At 39.8% G+C, this 22,393-nt stretch overlaps 1 protein-coding gene across 1 annotated transcript in view; it reads left to right on the top strand.

Annotated features, from left to right (window-relative positions):
• Positions 1-22,393, top strand: part of WWC2 (WW and C2 domain containing 2) — a 1,656,421-nt gene that overhangs the window by 597,946 nt on the left and 1,036,082 nt on the right. The gene's annotated exons all lie outside the window — the stretch shown is intronic.

Here is a 22,393-nt window from a genome sequence, read left to right on the forward strand (position 1 = left end):
TCAGAGCAGTTGCTCTTAGGCCTTTGGCCATATATTCTTTATTAATTCCTATCCCGTTTAGCAAAAGCCTTAATAGTGTGTTCTAGCTTATTATTTCTAAGCTAATAGTATGTTTAAGTAGTAGAATTTATATATATATATATATATATATATATATATATATATATATATATATATACATTTCTATCTTAGAGTTAGTAGTGTTGTGATTAGCTGACAGTTGTTTCAGTGATCTGACAGTATTGTTATAGTAGTTACAGTTTGCAGTGTTGTGTGTGTTTGGTTTTTCATTGCTGTTTTACTGTGTTGCTCCTAGTGTATCTGACTACAAGGAGAAACAAAAATCAGGGTTTAAAAAGTGCTCAAAATGCGGGCAGATGTCATCACGGACGCACATGTAAATTGCGTTTATTGCTTGGGGCAATAAACTCCTTCAGTAGCAGGGTTTTACTGGAGAGGCAAAGGAAGTTGGTAGGTAGAGGCTTATTGAAACCAGATTTCCAGGAGTCCTTGGACCTTCAAGTCATCGTAGGGGTCGAAGTCTTCTAAGGCTTCCTTGGAACCAGCGGCTTCCTCAGGTTGGAGCAGTGGTGCCTTCGATGCTATGAGGAGGGTTATGTCGTCCAAGACACACACTTCATCAGGTCCTTCCTCCTCCTCCCCTAAAGTGCCGCTTTCTGCCTCTACATCACAGGTCCCTGTGAAGCGTCAAGACCCGGAGCCTCAGGTAACCCCATCGGGTGACCCTTGCTCTACTGAGACCTCACCAGAAGCTCCCACTGATGAGGTTCCCAGGAAGAGACTTTGTAAGAGGAGGCATTTAGACTTCCTGCAGGAGTCTTTGACATCAGACACTGACTTAGAAGAATCGGAAGGGTCCCCACGGTCCCCCTCAGAGGATATCTCCTTTGCTGATATCCTGGAAGTCTTTAAGCAGAGGGGAGACTGGCAGTCCGTTAGCCCTACTGAGGATGAGGTGGTGCTCTTGAAGGCCTGTGGGTCTCAACATTCCACCTCCTGGGTGACTCCGCCCTTCGAGCTAATGGAGTTGGTTGCTCGAAGGGTATGGGAGTCTCCTGATACTATGGAACCAGTCCCTCGGAGGCCCAACAAGTTTATCACCTCCCCCCAAGATGAGCTGTTCCTCACTAAGGGAGTTCTGGTTGATGCCATGGTGGTGGCGGCGGCCACCAAGAAAGAGATGTCTGAAACCTCTTCTACTGTCCATCCTCCTAATAGGGATTCCAGGACTATGGACAGATACGGGAAACACATTGTTAGTTCTGCGACCTTTGCTATGTGATCACTTAACTACTTGACCCATTTTACCTGTCTTCAAAGAGATCTCCTAAAAGAGCTAGAAGATGCTCTGCAGGGAATACAGATGGAGTGTTCTCTGACAAGGTTGACAGCCCAACTTAATACCCTTAATTCCATAGTGAACTCGACCATGCGGCTCATTTCCTATGCAACCGATGGTTCAAGTCGGGCAATGGGTTCAGCGATAGCTCTTCGGAGACATTCCTGGATGTGCTTATGCTCCTATGCGGATGCCTTCAAGTCTTCCTTTGTCAGTACCCCATTCGATGGCTCTTCTCTTTTTGAGCGCAAGGTCAAGGAGACTCTCACTAGGTGTGAGCAAGAGGGAAAAACTCTATCTGCCATAGAAGTCTATTTTTCCACCCCTACCCGACCATACCCCCCAAAGGGCAGAAAGGTGGAAAAATGTGGTTCCGAAAGTCCCAAGGAGCTTTCCAGAGCACACATAGTGAACCCCCCTCCAGGGGCAGAGGAGGGGGTAATATTGGAAGACACTGCCCTGGTGGCAGAGGGGGTCCACAGAACCAGGGCGACAGAGATCAGTTCCTTGGTAAGCCCCGTCAGCGCTCCTGAAAGGAGGCCCGACTGTCCTACTCTGGAGGCAGTCTGGGGTCGCTTGGATTTGTATCTGGATGCCTGGCTAAGAATTGCAACAGATTCATGGGTACAAAGCATCGTTACTAGAGGTTACATAATTCCATTCTTAGAAAACCCACCTGTTGGGGAAAAAAATCCCAGATGTTCCACCCAGTCTCTGGGATCAAGCAGCCATAGAAATCCAGAGGCTGCAGGAAAGAGAGTCATCCAGCCAGTCCCAGCAGACTAGATAGGATCAAGAACTTACTCCAGATTCTTTTTAGTTGCAAAGAAGACAGGGGACTGGAGGCCCATCTTGGATCTCAGCAGACTCAACACATCTGTAAAGAAGTTCTGGATGGTCATGCTTCAGTCTATTCTCCCATTCCTCGGAGTGGGCTATTGGATGTGCTCTATAGATCTCAAGGATTCATACTACCATATCAAAATGGCCAGGCCATCCAGAGATCATCTGCGTTTCCGGCTGGCAGCCCGCCACTACCAATTCCAAGCACTACCCTTTGGACTCACAACAGCCCCCAGAGTGTTTACCAAGTGTATGGCAGTGGTTATGGCTCACCTGAGGCATCTGGGATTCTGAGAGTTTCCGTATCTGGATGACTGGCTGCTTACTGCCACCTCCAGGCATCAACTGAGTCTGTCCAGGGATCACACACTCAATCTCTGCTTTCAGTTAGGCATCAATATCAATTTTGAAAAGTCTGTGTTATAGCCATCACAGCATATTTCCTTTATCAGAGCAGAACTAGACACCACCTCCACAGTAAAATTGCCCCTGGACAGAATAACCACTCTCCAAAACCAGATCTGGGACATTTTGCAGAGAAGAAAAGTACCGACCCATCAAGTACTTGAAGCTACTAGGTACCATGGCAGCTATGTTCATAGCAGATGTTCTTCGTGTTTCACTGTTGCAGTCATTACATTTGGGTTATGTGCTTGCAGGTAGCCCTCAGTCGGGCTGATTATCAAAGTCTTGGGTCCTGTGTCGGTTGCTGTCTCGTCATTAGGGGTATAAAGCATGCAGCCGATGCCATTACACCAGTCTTTCTTGTCGTGCGGTGCCCGAAGCAGAAGCAGTTCCCAAGTGCCGGTTGGCCGACTCCTGAAATTTTCATTTTCGAGTTGCAGTTCCGAAGTCTTCAACAAAGCTAAGTACCCCGTTGGGGATCTTTTTTCTTGCTCTAAACCGATGTCAGTAAAACTTAACAATTGAAAAACACGGACTAAGCCAACAAACTGAATGAACTTAAAAAACAAAGATAGCGAATTGATGTGATAGCCACAATAAAGGCACTAGTTTCTTTAGCGCTTTCTTCCACTTTTATTAACCGTGAACTTCTTCAGAAAAAAAGACACGAGCTCTCTCTAACTCGTGTCTTTTATAAACCAATACAGGATGTGATATGATTGATATAATTCCAATTAATTATCCAATTGAATACAAAAACTTCCTTTAAAAACGTTGATACTGATGATACAGTGTTAATGAATTGTCTTATAAAAACTTTCATTAAAATACAATAACTCTCTTAACTTAATATATGATGTTTAACAAAAAATATCATTATAATGCAATTTAAAACAATAATCAATACTTTGTGCTTGTGTGAACTCATAAACTGAAACACCCACTTTGTGCGTATGAGTTAGTGTGCAGAGATGAGAGTCATGCACAGATGTGTGGGATGTATGAGTGTGTTTTTTTGTGTGAGCGTGTTCACACCAGTGTGCGCAAGTGTGTGTGTGTATATGTGGGGTGTGTACATGAGAGAATGGTTTTGGAAGAATGTATTAGTCTTTAGTTTTTGTCGTCAGGGTGGGTGTTTTAGTTTGAGTTCACACAAGCACAAAGTATTGATTATTGTTTTAAATTGCATTATAATGATATTTTTTGTTAAACATCATATATTAAGTTGAGAGTTATTGTATTTTAATGAAAGTTTTTATAAGACAATTCATTAACACTGTATCATCAGTATCATCGTTTTTAAAGAAAGTTTTTGTATTCAATTGGATAATTAATTGGAATTATATCAATCATGATATCACATCCTGTATTGGTTTATAAAAGACACGAGTTAGAGAGGGCTCGTGTCTTTTTTTCTGAAGAAGTTCACGGTTAATAAAAGTGGAAGAAAGCGCTAAAGAAACTAGTGCCTTTATCGTGGCTATCGCATCAATTCGCTATCTTTGTTTTTTAAGTTCATTTGTTTTTTAAGTTCATTAAAACTTAACAATTGTATTTCTTGTGGAAAGCAAATACCTCATAAAGATTTTCATTCATACTTCATTCCTTGCTTAGGCCCAGACCACGGCGTCCCTCACTGTCGGTTTTGTGCCTTATTCAAACCTCGAACTATTCATTGTCTGTTCATTTTCGCATCTAATTTGGTACTCTGTTCAATTATCCAGAAATGGCTTCAGTAAGCCACCCGACTACTGACATTCTGAGAAAACTCAAAGATAAAGACAGAGGCAGACCGCATAGGTCCAAAGCTGGAGATGACGCTTGTGTTAAGCTAGTCACCAGCTTGCCGGTACTCAGTGAGGCGCTTTCGCAGCCCCTGATACCCGCTGCTTCAGATTCGTAGGCCTCTACTGAGACCCATTCAGAGTCAGGTGTGCCGCAAGATGCTTCGACTGTGGAACCTGTGGATGTGTCTACCTTTGGGTCCATAGCCACTGTGCAGGCACCGGCTTCTCAGGGTGTATTCAGGCCTACTGACTTGCATATTAAACCAACGCCATCTTCTTCAAGGCCTAAAACTCGATCCCCACCTAGAAAGCTAACGCCCAGACTGCATGGTCAGGCCCCTATGCCTAAAAAACAAATAAGAATGGCTGAAGACCTTATTACTCTATTCAGGGGAAGCCACCCTTCTCCCTCTAAGAGACCTAGAACTGATTTTCCTTCTGATTCTTCTGATCAGGTTTCTGAAATTTCTGCTTTCTCTGATGACCAGGAATTGTCCTTTTCTACCTATGAGGATTCTGATGCAGAGGACTCCATTCCCTCTGCTTCGATTTCTCTTTTGGTAAAACCTTGCATACTCTTAAGGAGCTTTTCCACTGGGAAAGCCAATATTACTCTGACTCCAAAAAGAGGCTTAGGGAATTCTTGCTCCTACCTCAGCACAGGCCTTTAGCTATCCCTCCTGTACTGGACATTGTAGATGATGCCTTCTTGGAATCTAGCCCTGGCCCCTGACACTTTACTTCCGGCTCCCAAAAAACCTGACTGGTATTAGAGTACCTGACTCTCAAATGTTCCTCTTCAAGAATCCTACTGCGGATCCTGAGACCATGTCACAGGGACCCAAAGGCATTAAGGCTACTACTGCTAAAAACCTTACCCCCCTCTGATAGAGATTCCAGGGCCCTGGACAGATTGGGTAAGAACATATACACTTCTGCTACTTTGGCCAATAGGGCCTTAAACTGCCAGTTTCATATGTTAAGCTATCAGCAGCATATTATCGGATTGCTTAAACAGAAAATGATGTTGATTCCTGACTGTGCTGAAAATAAAGCATTACAGGATTTAATGCACTCTGCTGAACAAGTTGGAAAAATACTTTGCAGTGTGGTTTTGATTCATTAGAGGCATCTTGCAGGGCTGCTGTCACTGGGTCTGTACTTAGAAGGCATGCTTGGCTTAAGGAGCAAACTTTGCCAGATCATGTTAAAGCTAAATTACTGGATGCTCCTTTAAACCAAGACCGCGTGTTTGGCAACAAAGCAGAAGTACTTAAACAGATGGAGGAAAAAGCTAAATCTATGCAAACTGTTAAAGATTTCCTGCTAGTACAGCCTCCCTGATTTAGTAGGCACTGGCATTCTAAGAATTGGTCCTTTACTGCCTTTTCCAGGCCTTCTCAGTCCAAACCCAGGACCAGCAGACCACCCAGGCTTGAGTCTCAAGGTACTCACAGGCCTAAGCAGTGGGGGGCTCCCACTTCCAAAGCTGGAAGTAGTAAGACACCCCCCTATGGTAAACTGTCACAATGACTTAACTTTAAACCTTCCAAGCCCTGCTCAACTGACTGTTCCTTTAGGGGGAAAAATTGCCCCACATGCAAAAAACTGGGTACTCATTACCCAAGACCAATGGGTTTTAAATATAGTTTCCCAAGGATACAGATTCCACTTCCACTCATTACCAACCCCAAATGGTTGGCCAGACCTGCCCCCAAATCAGTGGACAGATGCTCCAAAGCAGGTTCTCTTTTTAAGTATCGGGGCTATTCAGCCTGACCCAGAAGAGGAATGGGGGCAAGGTTTTTACTCAAGACTTTTCCTGGTACCCAGAAAAGACCATTCCTGGTGTCCTATCCTGGATCTGTCTATCCTAAACACCTTTTGGTAATCCCAAAATTCAAAATGCTAACTCATCAGCTGCTTCCTATGCTAGGCAAAAACTCCTGGTTGGCAACACTGGATTTAAAGGAAGCCTACTTAGAACATTCCAATAAGGGAATCTTGCTGAAAATACCTATGCTTCAGAGCAGGCTATATGCACTAAATCTTGCAGAAAATACCTACGCTTCAGAGAAGGCTATATGCACGATCAGTTCTCTGCACTGCCCTTTTGCTTATCTACTGTGCCCAGGATATTCACAAAGTGCCTAGCTCCAGTCATTGCATTCTGCAGGCAAAGACATATTCAAATATAACCATACCTGGACGGTTGTCTAATTCAGGCAGAAAGCCAGGGCATACTATTAAATGATCTGGCATTTGTAAAGAAATTACTAAGTTCTGTGGAGTACACCATAAACGAAAATAAATCACATCTAATACCCTGCCAACAAATTGTATTCCTGGGCGCAAGCTTGAAAACAACTTCCCAGATGCCCTACCTCACGCCAGAGAAACAAGTTTATTTGACAGCCTACTTCAAACTACTGGCCACAAGGACCCAGCTATCTGCAAGGAAAATACTGCAAGCCCTAGGGTTCGTGGCCTCTTGCATTCTACTAATTTCCATATGCAAGACTGCATATGAGGAAACTACAATGGTATCTAAAAAGCCTATAGTGTCAACATTCTTAGGATGTAGAATCAATGATTCCTGTCATCCCTTGTCTAAAGACAGAGTTCCTTTGGTGGGCAGAGGCCTGCCACCACAACAAGGGACTGCCATTCACTCTACCCCCTGCTGCCCAAACCCTAACAACAGATGCATCAGACTATGCATGGGGGGCTCACTTGGCAGGGCAGTGTATTCAGGGCAAATGGAACCAGAGTCAAATGCACCTGCATATCAATCAAAAAAAAATGTTAGCCGTACAGAATGCTCTGATAGCCTTCAAGGACTACATTCTTCTAGGACAATTGTTGGTGAAGACTGACAACACCACTGTTATGTGGTACATAAGCAGGAGGGGGGGGGGCACTCATACCCTCTCTGCAGACTAGCCATGGCTCTGTGGAACACAGCCTTGGGCTACCAAGTGCATCTACAAGCTCAATTCCTGTCAGGTAAGCTAAATACACTGGCAGACCTAAGCAGAAATCTCATGGACCCACACAGTTGGATTCTGGAACCAAAGATTCTCAACATTTTGAGAAACAATTGGGGGAGCCCAGAGAAAGACCTGTTTGCCTCCCGTCAGAACTACCAATTGGACAAATTCTGCACAAGGACTCCCCACAGACAAGTCTGGAATGTGGATGCCCTGTCCTTCACCTGGAAAAACCTATCAGTTTGTCTTTCCCCCCTCTGCCTCTCCTCTCCAAAGTTCTACTAAAGGTCAAACAGGACAAACCAAGGACAATACTCATTGCACTAGACTGGCCACGCCAACACTGGTGGTACCCCCTCTTGCGCAGTGTGTCACTGCTGGAACCATGGCATCTGCCTCAGACCCCTTCCCTGCTGTCCCAGCAGGAGGGACAGATTCTGCACCCCCAGCTTCAAACCCTGAACCTTACCTAATTACCTGAGCTCTCCGTTACCATCCCTCAGTAGGCAAGTGATGGATGTCATTTTGGAGGCAAAGAGGTCTAGTACTAGAAAATCCTATGCTGAAAAATGGAAAAGATTATGTTCCTGGAGCCAAACTCAGGGGATGGGCACAACAGTGCCCAATTTACTGCACATTCTTCAATACTTAACTGAGATGCCTCACAAAGGCCTTTCTTTTTCTTCCATTAAAATGAATGCCTCGGCCATTTCAGTACGTTATAATACAGAGCTACCCCTCTTCTCTCATCCACTGCTGAAGCAATTCCTTAGAGGAGCCAAAAACTTAAGACCACCCAGGGGAGCCCCTAATCCAGCTTGGGACCTTTAACTTTGTATTGGAAAAGCTCACTCTACCTCCCTTTGAGCCAGCTGCAAATGCAGAGTTGAAATTCCTTTTTTGGAAAACAGCCTTCCTTCTAGCCATCACTTCAGCAAGAAGGATGTCTGAATTACAGGCCCTCATGGCAGTGGAGCCTTTCATCATCTTTCATGCGGACAGGTTGTCCCTCAGGACCAATCCCTCCTTTATGCCCACAGTGGTATCCACTGTGGCCCTTAATCAGTCCATTCATTTACCAACCTACTTTTCTAATCCACAGAACAAAGGGGAACGAATACTGCACTTATTGGACGTGCACAGACAACTTTGATTTTACTTGGACAGGGCTAAGCCTCTCAGGAAATCTGAACAGCTATTGTTTGCATTTGCTGCAGGGGCAGAGGGGAAGGCCATTTCCAAGCAAACCATTTCTAAGTGGATAGGCCATTGCATTCATTTCTGCTATAAACACCATGGAAAACCTATCCCACAGGGGATAAGACCTCATTCCACCAGGGCTGCATCTTCCTCTGCAGCCTTTCTCAGAGGTGTCCCTACCAGGGACATCCTAGAAGCTGCTACCTGGAGTTCTGTACATGCCTTCACCAAGCATTACCACTTGTCAGTTTTTTCTAAATCCAGAGTTGGTTTTGCCACTGCAGTCCTGCAGGGCCTAATAGCTGGTCCTAATGCTCTCTAATTGCCTCCTCCCTTCCTTAGCTTTGGGAATCTACCCAAATGTAATGACTGCAACAGTGAAACATGAAGAACATAGTATAGTTGTGTACACTTACAATAAATGTAGATGTTCGAGTGTATTCACTGTTGCAGTCCTGGTTACCCTCCCTCCAGCTCCCTGACTGCTATTGTCTATACCTCTCCTTTTGTTTACTCCACTTAAAGCTTTCTGGTGTATTTGCTTTTTGTTGGAGGTGTAACCTTGTATATAATTGCTTCCCATTATGGAGGCACCTGATATCTGGGGAAAGAAAAACTGATGTAATGGCATCGGCTGCATGCTTTATACTCCTGACTACCTGACGTCATGGAAGATGAGACGCAGGGCACAAGACTTTGATAATCAGGTTGACTGAGGGCTACCTGCAAGCAGATAACCCAAATGTAATGACTGCAATAGTTGATACACACAAACATCTACATTTATGGTAAGTGTACACAACTGTACTTTCCTCTGGGACGTATGAACATGAGGATTCGTCAGTGGTTACTCTTCACCCATTGGTCTTACCAACAACTTCCCATGTCATTCTTAATCATGATCACTGACTCTTGCATGAAGGATCTTTGCTGGTGGTTGACCTGCCAGCAAGTTACAGTGAGTTGACCATTTGTTTCTCCCCACTGTCTACCACGGTGACCATGGACGCTTCTCTGATATGGTGGTGGTGGGGGGGGGGGTTTCAGGGAATAACAGCCCAAGGCACCTGGTTGGAGACGGTCACAGTTGCATATCAATGTTCTGGAGCTGAGAGCGGTGTTTTTGGCATTGCAGCACTTCCACGACTCTCTGCTTCTAGGGACGATTGCTATACAGACTGACATGTCAGTGGTCTGGTACATCGACAAGCAAGGGGGGAACCAAGTCTTAAATTTGTATACTCTTCAGCAAACCAAACATTAGAGCATGGTGTGAAGGCACACTCCACTAGGGCTGTTTCCACTTCTGCTTATGCGGCTCAATTGCCTTTGGACACTATATGTGCAGCTGCCACTTGGTCTAAGCCACATACCTTTACCACTCATTACAAAGTGGACAGGGCTTCCTTTGGTTCCTATGTCATCAGGAATATACTCCCTTGAGCCACCCAGGATTAGGGTGCTTGGGATGCTACCCATGTGTAAGAATGAACGGCGAGATTGAACAACTTCACATAAAGAAGTTATGTACTTGCCATAATGTTCCAAGTGAGTTGTTCATCTTGCCTTCATTGTTACATTCCCACCTGCCTTCCCCTTCCAGGGTCTCGAAGAACGAGTAGACCTGAGGTTTGGTGGTCTTGTTCTGGGACTTCTTACTCCGGCTGGAGTATTTATTGAGTTACATCTGTTCATGCTATGTTCAGCAAACTAGATCTGAGGCAGGACAGAGAGCATCATGGGATAGGGACCTGGACTTGAGCTACTCTGAGATCTTCAGCTAGTAAAGTGGCCGACTCGGAGCCGATGGATCGGCTCCGAACCCATGTGTAAGAATGAAGGCGAGATGAACAACTCACATGGAACGTTATGGTAAGTACATAACTTCTTTTTTCCTTCCTTACTTCAAATGGTTCCAGAGTTTTGATTCTGTTAGCTATATATGAAACTAAAGTCACTTTTCATTTAGAGTTTAAAAGATTAAACTATTCATTTTATTAAAAATTAATTAGTAGTATGATGAAATTTATGTTAGGTGACACACTTTACTCCACTATGTCAAGATACTAGAATGTACTATTAAATGTAATACAAGATGCAACAAATGACACTAAAGAGGCATGTTAAGTTACATTCTGAGTTCTTAACAATTGTTTAATAGTGTACTACTGATACTATACTTGACATGCAGTAGCACCCAGGAAAGACAAACTGTGTTGTAAACAAAGTATAAAAATATAGCTTTTTACGTATATAAAAGTTAGTATTGGAATGATATATTAGAGTAACATTCACACTTTTACAAGTTAAAGCTGGATCACACATGACTGTCATTCTTTTAATGCAAATTTATATGTTATGTCTCCTTTAAAAATGAGTCTGCTTTATATTAAGCATCTCATACAAATAGTGCTTACTGAATTATTCAATGTCATTTCTTTGAGTTCAGTGGCTTTTTAGTGGTTTGGATATGTAGAGATGCTTTTTATTGTTTTTTTTTTTTTGGTGGTTTGGAAGGGTGTGAAGGATTGTGTGGTGTGGGGATGGTTTGGATTCACTGAGTGTTTTTATGTGAATTGTAATTGATGGATTGTTCATTTTCAAGTCCTTCTGAAAACCAGCTTGAAACAACTTAGTCATGAGCACTGCGGAAGTTATGAAAATTCTAAGAACTGTCCAGGTTACTACTTCCTGTCTAAAAGTAAATAATCATACTATTTTGAATTGTATGCTAAGATGTCAATGAATGCAAATTAGGTAATAAGCAAAAGACAGTGAATTGCATTCTAAACCACTGTCAGTTATTAAATAGTTCTGAATGCTTACAGTATACCAGAAGCATAATTTATTTGGTAGCCTGTAGAATGAAACCAAATGACAGTATCATTCAGTTTGGACTTAAAAACTTTAATACAAAATGTATTGAAATTCTAAATCATAAAGTTTCAATAAATCTGGAAAAACTTGAACTTCAGGCATATTCAGTAAACCCTTTAGGCTTGCATAAACTTGCTGTTAGATCAAAGAAAATGAATAAACTAAATCATATCAAAGAAAATTATAACACATAAAAAAGAAAGAAAAACTGATATTAAAGATATTCTTGAGGGCTTTAAAATATTTTGTTAAAATATAAATAATACAAATAACCTAGATAAATTGTGACATAGTCGAAACTTTTCTAATGGAAATTATAACTTGTAAACTAACAAGTGAAGAAATAAAAACATTGATGGACCATTCACTTTAACTGAAATAAAAAAAATAATAAGGCACCAGGCTTAGATGATCTTATACCAGAACTATATAAAATACTACCAGATGATGCAGTTAAAATATTAGATAGTCTACAGAGAAATAAAAAAAGTTGCTGAAGTCCCCCCATCAGGGAAATATTCCCTTGTATCACCTATTTAAAAACAAGGTAAAGATCCTACAAAGTGTTAATTGTACAGACCCATTTCACTTTTAAATGTGGACTATAAGATGTTCATTTTCATTTTAGCTAACAGTGTTAATCTATGTCTGCCTAAGTTAATTAACAATGATCAAACTGGGTTTATTTTAAATAGACCAGTACAGATTAACATAATAAGAATGTATACATTAATAGACTATGCAAATAAAAATAAAGAACTTTCTATCATTGGTCTTGATTTAGATACAGCTTTTGACTCTGTTAATTGGTTGTACCTGTTTAAAATGCTTAGTGTACAATTTCTCACCTGAGCTAATTGCATTGATTTCTAAGTTATACAGCAACTCTTGTGCTATGTTAAAATAAGTTATTTTCTTTTTAATTCCTTTAAATTGCAAAAAAGGCAGAAAACAAGGCTGTCCATTATCACCTTTACTTTTTGCATTAGCTGTAGAACCCTTAGCTAATAGTATTAGATCCAATAAGAACATTAATGGTATCAAAAGAAAAGCAGATTTCAAACTAAAGATTCAACTCTTTGCTGGTGATATTTTACTGACAATAGGAAATATAGAAAATTCATTTGAACTTATAATTAGTTTTGTGAGTTAGTTTGAAACAATCTTGAACTTTAATAGTAAAAGTACATTATTAATAAAATAAAAAAAAAATCACACAAAAATTATTCTAACTTTAATTGGAATAGCATTCAAATGAAATACCTTGGTATAACCATTATGTCTAACAGCAAATACATGATACAAGCTTTCAACAGGTTATTAAAACTTTTGATTAGTCACAAATTGGAACAAGTTCTTCTTTACCTTAGAAGAATGGTTAATGCTTAAGATGGTAATTCTCCCTAAAATGTTATTTGTCTTACAATCTTTAGTGCTATCTCCACTGAAAAAATGATGAAGATAAGTAATATTGGCATCCTAATTAACCAAGAGTTTCCTTTGGCACAGAAAAGGTTGGGATAATAGTGGAATAGGATTCCCTGATATTCGATTGTATGCTGCTTCAACAATTGTAAAAGTTATAGCATTGTGGATACATTCATCTTATGATTCCAAATGGAAACATAGAAACATACACCAAGAAATGTAATTAGTAAAGAATAAACATATTACAGCCTGTCATAAACAAATAGTCCATGATAGTATCTGGTTATTGAAATATTTTTTAAGTAAATGGAATTGTACTCTCTTCTCAAATTCCCTATTTAAATAAAATAATTTCCTCTTTCCAAAAGTTTTCATGTTCTAACCATTGTACTAAGGACTTAACATTTTCTATGTTTTCAGTTGCATATACAAATGACTGCTTAGAAACTCGTAACTTCAAAGCAAACTAACTTACTGGCATAAATTCTTAAATGGAAATGATATATGTACTGTTAAAATTTTAAGGTCCAAATATAATCAAGATTTTGAGAACTGATTAATTTTGCAAATATTTAGAGATTTTGTGAACACAAAAATAAGATATTTAACCTAGATAAAAAATCATCCCCCAAATTATTGGAATTCTTAATAAATGTCAATAATAATGCAATGAAAATTAAATCATATTTGTCACAAACTTATAAAATTCTTTATGCAGATTTTCAAATATTTAGACAATTCTTATTGGAATTATTCCTCAAAAAATTAATGAGGAAGACTTATCTGAAGAATACAGAAAAATAAAATCTACAGATAAAATCGTGTCTTTGTTATATTGGGAAATTTTCACTTGGAAATTCTTATACAGAGCTTTTGTCACTCCTAACAAAATTACAGTTATGTATAAATCAAATAGAATTAAATGCTGGAGATGTGATTCTGAAATAATAGCTCATTGGATGCATATGGTGTATTATGAATGTATAGTCAATCTCCCCTTTTTGGAAAGAAATTAATAACTTCATTCAAGCTCTGTGGTCAGATGTATGTAATATTTCTAAATCTTTAGTTTTATTTAATACTCTGATCTGTGAGAATTCCAAAAACCCAATTGCCTCTTCTTTGGTCTAGTCTTGCTGTCGCCAGAAAAGTAATTGCTAAAAATTGGAAAAGAAAAGTTACTCCCTCTAGTGTTGAATGTATTATTATGGCAAAAATTGTTTGCAGTAATGAATCACATACTATAAAGATGAAAACTTCTAATATTATACATTCATGTAAATCTTGGCTTAAACTTGAAGACGCTAGAAAAATATTGTTATTGATATGTATAACTTTGATGTGTTAGTCAGCTGTGGACCTATTTATTTTCAAAACGAATAAAAAAAAGTAAAAAAAAAAATTATGCTGGACTTCTTCAGATACATGTGGTCTCCCTTAAAAAAAACTTTATATACTAACACCAATGCTGCCATCTAGTAGGTAAATGTGTAAAAGGCAGTTTAATATAAAAACCTGCAACACATACAAATCTAACATAGGTATTTATGACGCTATAGGAATGAATGCAATATCAAACTTTAGACCTTTTGTACAGTAATAAACTGCTAATGGAAACTCTGTCATTAATACCAGGGGATTTGTTGAATTTAACAAAAGCTGCCAGTGCAGTTCCCATCTTTCGAGGTATGTTTCCCAATCACCACCACTCTAAAAAGGGGCAACTTTCTCCAATGTCTGGAACACATTTTTTTTAAATTTGCACAACTGTTAGATTGTTTAGCCAGAGCATTATTGATATCCCTTTTCTTAATTGTGTAGTCTTGTTGATAAATCCTTTGTCTTAGTGCATTTACTGTCTTCCCAATATAAAATGCTCGGCAGGTACATCATTGAGCCAGGTAACCACACATGGAATGTTGCAATTGAATTTCCCATTAGGGTAGATGGTTCCGGCATAATTACTCACAGTGAAACTGGAGCCCTCCTGTAAAAATCTACATTGGCCGCATGCTGCACATTTAAGCATGCCTTTTGCAGTAATGTGTTTCTCCCACTTTCTCTGAGGAACCTTTTCCAAGGTGTTCTTCAAGTTAACACCCATCTTGTAAACCAGAGTGGGATTCTGCCTCAGTTTCCCATCCATCCCTTGTGTTTTAATGTACATGTTCCAGTTATGTGATAGGATGGCCTTCACCTCCTTACTTGCACTGTTATAACTGCAAACATCAGACCTAGAAAACTGTTGTGTATCTCTACTATGAAGACGCATACTGGGAGTACTATCCCAGGTGCAAGACCTGGCGATGTCCAACCCCTACTTTACTACTGGTTTATAGCAACCTTTTCTTTGACAACATCTGTTACTAAACCCTCTATGAAACTCAGTAGGTAATCCCTCTCACAAAACATCCTAATTAAAGTCTTAACTTCATATTCAAATATGTTGCTTGCAGATTCCAACTGGGATAACCTTATAAATTATGTTTTGACATTTTTCAAATGCCAAATGGATGATTACAATTAAAATGTAATACGCTGTTGGAATATGTTGATTTTCTAAAAATGGTGGCCATAAAACATCCCTGTTCAACAGCCTTTGAAATTGTTGTCTAAGAAAATCAATGGTTTCCCTATTATACTGAGCTTTTAAATGTTAAAAATTATGTAGTTGTGTTTACTGTTAAAAAACATCGTTCAGTGGTGTTGCCAGACCAAATAATATACACCACCAAAAAAAACATAGGTAGCTCTTAATACTGGTACTGTATGTGGAGGGAAATACAAAATTCCTTTCCCACCACCAACAAACTGATGTTAGCAAAGAGTCTGCCGATGCTCTTGTGGCTACACCCCTTATCTGCTTAAAATATTCTGCTTCAAAATATACAAAATTGTTACTCAAAACCCAAGTTCATAGTTTTAGCAACCATATTGATAGTTCGTGTGGTTCATTTTGAGCCACTGATGAAAGCTTCCGTAACTATTGTAAGCCTTAATTGTGGGGGATGACCAGGAATAGGTTTTCGACATCCACAGTCAAAAATGTTACTACATAGTTGAAAGGGCCCTGGCGCAACATAGCCAAAAAATGCCAAGTGTCTTTCAAAACGTACGTTTTGTCATCAAAAAAAAAATGATTTCAAGACATGATTTACAAATTTCTCTAGGGGTTCAGTTTTTGACCGTTGTGCTGCTACTGTAGGACTGAGAGGCAGGTCGGCAACTGATTTATGAACTTTTGGTTTGCTGAATATGTTTGGAATTATTGGCTTCGCCACTGCAAGGTGCTCAAAAGTGGTGGGGTCTATACCAGAATTAATAACTACATCCTCCAACCAATAATCAATCTGTGTATATGCCTAATTGATGTCATTCATACTGACATTAAGTAAAAAATCTCAATCATGTAGGAATTGTAACATTTTTTTGTTCATACTAACATTAAGGAAAACATCTCCGTCATGCAGAAATTGTAACATTTTTTGTGAATATAGATGGCAGTCCATCACCACTGCTCCCCCTCCTTTGTCTAGTTTCATGATCCTTATTGACCAGTCAGAAGAAAGTTCCTTGACTAATTCAATTTTGTGTTTTGATAGATTAAAATAATCTGACTGTCAGTTCAATCTGACTGTCAATTCAAAGCTCTCATCTCATTCTCACAAGTGACTTCAAAGGATGCCAAAACCAGATTCAGTGGTGGTGTAAAAGTACTTGCTCTATAGAATCTCTGTTTAAGTTCATCCCTGTGACCATCATCATTGACAAAAAAAAGAATGCCATCCACCATGTCAGATTTCCTTGCAGGAACAAAAGTAAACACCTGGCAAAATAAATGACCAAGCAAGGGAGAAATTTTTAACTGACAATAGTTGAATATATTTAAACCTTTAAATTAATTTTCAGTACCATCCTTGGAAAGCATATGATCCTCCTTAATCACTGCCATTGTCTCTGTTGATCCTTTGTTGGGTGGGCTTCCTCCATCTGGAAGTTCTTCCACACTGGCAAGTTGTTGCCATCGTGTGTATTCGACCTGCGGTTCCTGTTGTATATCTTCTAACATCATAATCCCCTCGGTTTGTCAAAAAAAAAAAACCCTCACCTTGTTTGAAGTAGTTGTTAACCAATGTGTTGTTGAGACCCCTGTCAGAATTGTTGACAGCCTGTCCCCTGCCTTTACTCCTACTAATGGGTTATGGGTATGCCTGGTTTATTTCATATTGGATCCGGTCCCTTTCCAATTTCTTTACTTTCCTACACTTAATACTGTTACATTCCCCACCTCTCCTCTTGAAAATGCAGAGTATTGGTCCTTGAGGCTGTCAAACAGTAAATCCTTGGTAATTTCTTCCTCCAACATTATAATTTCACCCTCCAGCTTCTTTAATGTCCTTCTGTTGTCCCTTTTTAGAATTTCCATATACACCAGGACAGTCTCTGATAAAAAAAAAAAACAAACTAAATCCTCACATAAAGGTGTTTCTTCATGCACTTTGTTAGGAAATCTCTACGTTTGGCATGACTGACTATCTGGTCCTTCTAAAATGCCTGAGTTAGTAGATGTGAAGTTTCTGGCAAAGTCCCTTTTGTGGTTTTTACTTTGTGTGTCTAAGGGCACACTGCGATGGTAGGCTCAAGGGTGTAATAATCCCTCTCTTGCCTACCCTCTCTGTGTGCATTGTCTCCCAAATATTCATATAGAGTACTTCCTTTTTTTACGGTGTATATTGTACCACATGGTGATTTTGTTAGAAAAAGTGGGTCTGTACTATTGCTGCCATATTTATGATTTCCAGATGTACCTTTCTTTCTCTGGTCCAGCTGAAAAGGGGCAACTTATAGCTAGATGGGCAGTCCGAGTAAACAATGCTAATACATAAACTAAATTTGAAAGCCATGTGGACAGCATCCTGTTCTGAATGAATAATTGAGTCAAAATCAGCCAATCCAAGACTGTCACACCATCCTTTCCTACAGCTTTAGGGCTTTACATTGCTTAGACTCTCTTATATACCTCTCAGCTGTATGCCATTTGCCAGAAAGTACAGAATTTATACATAAAATAACAGGGTACCTTGAAAGGCTGGCGACCCCTGTAATTTACATTTTTTTTTGAGTCTGCTGCATGGTACAGTACAGATAAGGTAGTGCGATGTCACTAGAGCCGAATCACATCAGTGATGGAAGCAGGAATCTGAGACTCTGATCCTTACAATGTGAGGAAGACTTACTTAAGCAAATTTGTACTGGCATGCAAGTAGAGAGGAGTTGAAAACATGATTTTTATTTATTTTTTTTTACCGTAGTATTGTAACTCCATCCATGCCAGAAGACAGTTAATGGAGTCTTAGAAATTAAGAATAAAGTGCAGAAGTGGAAAGGTACTGTTGCTTGTCCGATCAGGATAAAACAGACAAACAGTTGTGGTTTCTGTTCAAGCAACTTTATTATATAGAAACACATCAGGATTAAAGTTTAGTAACTTAAACTTTTAAACAGACTGACTATTGCACTCATGCACGTTAACACTCTGGCTGTTCTTTCAAAATGGCACTGCTGCCTGCATGCAACACTGTTTATATGCAAGGTGCCTACACTTGGAAATGCTTCTTAAAGTTACAACACATGCTTTGTTCTACATCCTCCCTCTTTGAGAAGTAGGTCATACACTGAAATGACAGCATTCATTGACATGCAATTGTACAGAAATGATCCTTTGACATGCAATTATACAGAACTAATTCTTTGACATTCAGTCATACAAAACTAAACACAAATAAAACAGTCATGTCCAGGTTGCTGTGCATTTTACACTAGGTCTAGAAATATGATCTGATTGTGTAACATAAAAAGTAGAATTGGATCTAGCAACGGGGACGGTCTTTAAGGAATGTTCAACTTTAGGGACATCTGGGACATCATCAGGAATGGGAATAGGTACTGAGACATGTTCTTCAACAAGAACATTGTCTGTGTTGCTCTGAGATCTAGTCTGTATCACAGGTACGCTGCTGCAATATTGATTCAGACACTGGAAGAAGATGTCTGCGATACCCTCAGATTCCACTAAGTAAGGTCTCGGCTCGCATATATACCTCTCAATTGATCAATTCAGTCAAAGCCTTTCACCGTTTGCACTTTTACTGTCTGTCCCCCTTTCAAAGGACAAAAAAATCTGCTCCTTTTTATCATAGCTGGACTTCTGCAAGGAATCCTTCTTAAATAGTTGGGCTTTGATTGCTTGGTTGTTTTTAGCATTAGGCACCAACAAACTAGAACTGATAGACGAGGTTGTTCTGGTTTACCTAGATAGAAGTCTCTGAGCAGGAGAGCCAAGTAGGTCGTCATGGGGTATATTTCTGAGATTCAAGAAGATATCTGCATTGTCATGCTTTGGCCTCTGTAGTAATTGCTTTGCACTCTGTACTGCACGTTCAGCCAGGCCGTTTGATTGTGGCTATTTCTGGACTGCTAATAATATGGATAAAGTCCCACTCTTTTGCAAATTTCTGAAATAACTGACTGGTAAACTGGATACCGTTGTCAGGAATAACTTTGTGTGGACTACCATGGATTGAGAAATGATGCTTCAACTTAGTAGTAACAGTACTGGACGTTAGGTTAGGTAGCAAATCGATCTCAAACCAGTTCGAATGAGTCTACCAACACTAAGTAATGTTGATTGTTCCACTCAAATATGGCTACTGTTTACCAAGGTAGTTTAGGAATCTGGCTTAGGTGAAGTGGCTCTTTTTGCATATTCGTTTTATTACTGTTGCATATTGAGCAAGATGAAAGAACTTTATCAATGTCTTTAGATAGAGAAGACCAAAATGTTAGTCCTCTCGCCCTTTTGGTAGCTTCGGAACCTGGGTGGCCATGATGCAAAATCTGAATGCATTCATGTTGTAAGGAAATAGGAACAATAAATTTCAGACCTTTGAAAATTATGCCATCTTCCATCAGCATCTCATCGCTGTAAGAAAATAAAGTTGCACTTCTGGCAGTACACAAGATTGCTTTGATGGCCTTCCATCATTGATGAAGTGGTTGAGCTTCTGCAAAATTGGATCAGTTTTTGTATGATCTCTTAGCTCATCAAGTCTCGTGATAACAAAAGTTATGCACTTCCATGACATCGAACTCAAAATTCTCTGCATCAGGCTGTTCTGTGCTATTTCTTGGTGATCTGAATAAGGTATTTGCCAGATAAAGAAGTTTGCCTTTTGTAGAGACAATTTTGAAATTGTATTTTTGTAATCTGAGCATCATTCTTTGTAGTCTTGTTGGAGCTGTATGCATAGGCTTCTTTAAAATAGTGACTACAGGCTGATGAATGGTCTTGATCTGGTTAGTTCTGCTATAAATATAATCATGGAACTTTAAACATGCGAACACAATTGCCAAAAGTTTCTTCTCAATTTGGGCATACTGCATTTCAGTTTGGGTAAGAGTTCTAGATGCAGAGGCAACTGGTCTGCCCTCTTGAAGAATAACTGCACCAAGACTGAACTTTAAAGCCTCACAGGAAAGAATTACTGGTTTGTGAACATCATTGTATCTCACTGTAGGTGGATTGGCAATTTGCTGCTTGAGGTTATCAAATGCTCTCTGGTGCTGTTCCTACCATGACCAGGCAACATTTTGGTTGTCAGCTCTCTAAAAGGCACTGATAACTCGCTGAAGTCAGGTATAAACTTGTCGAAATAGTTAAACATACCAAGGAAACGCTGTAAGGCTTGGACATTGTCTGGAGCTGGCATCTCAAAAATGGCTGCTTGTTTGGAAGGGTCTCATCGTAAGCCTGTACTGGTAAATAAATGACCTACGTAAGTAACTTCAGGTAGCCTGAATTTATATCTCAGAGGATTGAGCTTCAAGTTCACCTCACGCACTGTCAGAACTTTCCTGAGGTTTCTGTCGTGCTCTGCTTCTCCATTACCTCCAACTAGTAAATCATCCAGTATTATAGCATACGGATAACCTGAAAAAATTTGCTCCATTGCACACTGAAAGTTTTCACTGGCAGAATTTATTCCAAAAGGCATCATTCTGAGAAATCTGTATCTACCAAATGGAGTGCTGAATGTTGTCAGTCGTGAAGATTTGCGATCAAGCATTACTTGCCAAAATTAACTCTTTGCATCCAAGACCGAAAAAACAGTGGCACTTGGCATGAGGGTGGTAACCTCCTTGACTGTACGCCTAGAATGATGAGGTCTCTTTAATGCTTTAAGTATTTTGGGTCAATGCATATTCTGATTTCATCTGAGCTTTTATTATGAGCAAATACCATGGAAGACACCCACTCAGTTGGTTCTGTGACTGGACAAATCACACCTGGCTGCACCATCTTATCTAACTGGACATTGACTTTGTCCTGCCTAGCTGTCCTCGCTGGTCTGACCACTGGACTGTAACTTAAGAATCTAATGTATATGCCAAGACAACTTCTGAACTGAACACTTTCAACTCACTAGAATATATTCAGTTTTAAGTTCTGGAATTGCATTTGGTTATTTTTGCTTAGTCTGCCACAGTAAACATCTTAATGATACTAGGAAACGGTAGGGTCCTTGGTAAATGAACACATGTGTAAAGAGCATGAGAAGCTGATACAGGCCTTTCAAAGTTGAAGTCCTTAGATCTAGTGTTTTTGCTGCACATGGGCAAAACAAACAGCACCAGAAACACTAAAACCAAATATCTGAACTTCACTTGTGACAAACAGAATGTGCTGGAGTGACCGATATATGTCCCAAAGGATCCCTGCACTATGGAATAGTCTTCCCATCCATGTAAGACAGAGTTCATCCCTGACTCTAGTCAAACAAAACCTTGACAGTTGGGTGGGAAATCATAAATTTACGCCAGGTTTGGCCCCTATGTCACTTGTAGACAGACCATCAATAAGAAAAATATTATCCTAATACCCTCCTACAAATCCTTGGGTACCTGCCTATTAACATGCCCTCCCCCTGTATGATACTTGGGACCCAAATGGTTTGAGGTGCACGATAGGCTTGTAAGGACCTGGTGAACTGGTGACATTTAGGACTTTCATTTGCTGTATGTAAGATTTTATACTCATTGTACATGTTACCTCTTTTGCTTAGTCCCAACTACTTTAAAGCACTAGAAAGGCTGTATTCTGCTTCATATTGGGTTTGATACCCCACCAGTGCCATTGAGTGAAATGGGGGGGGGGGCAGTCTTCCAGATATGTATGTGATTGCAATTAAGAACTGTCTTATTTTCACATTACCTGAGCAAAGAACTTCTGTATCAACTGGAACATGGCTTTGGGCCCATTGGGTCATTATGCAAGAATGGTTCACATCAGCTTGAATTGTTGGACAATATTGTGTTAATTTCACAGCGTAATTTTTGCCTTTCTGTCATAGACTTGGCATATTAAATTTTGCTGACAAAAAGAAAAACTATATGTAGAGGATAATTGACATATGAAGCTCAGAAATGGCCAATATAGTTTAGTA

This window comes from Protopterus annectens, chromosome 2.part1, assembly GCF_019279795.1.
Source record: "Protopterus annectens isolate FY-2018-M chromosome 2.part1, PAN1.0, whole genome shotgun sequence".
Lineage (NCBI taxonomy): Eukaryota > Metazoa > Chordata > Ceratodontiformes > Protopteridae > Protopterus > Protopterus annectens.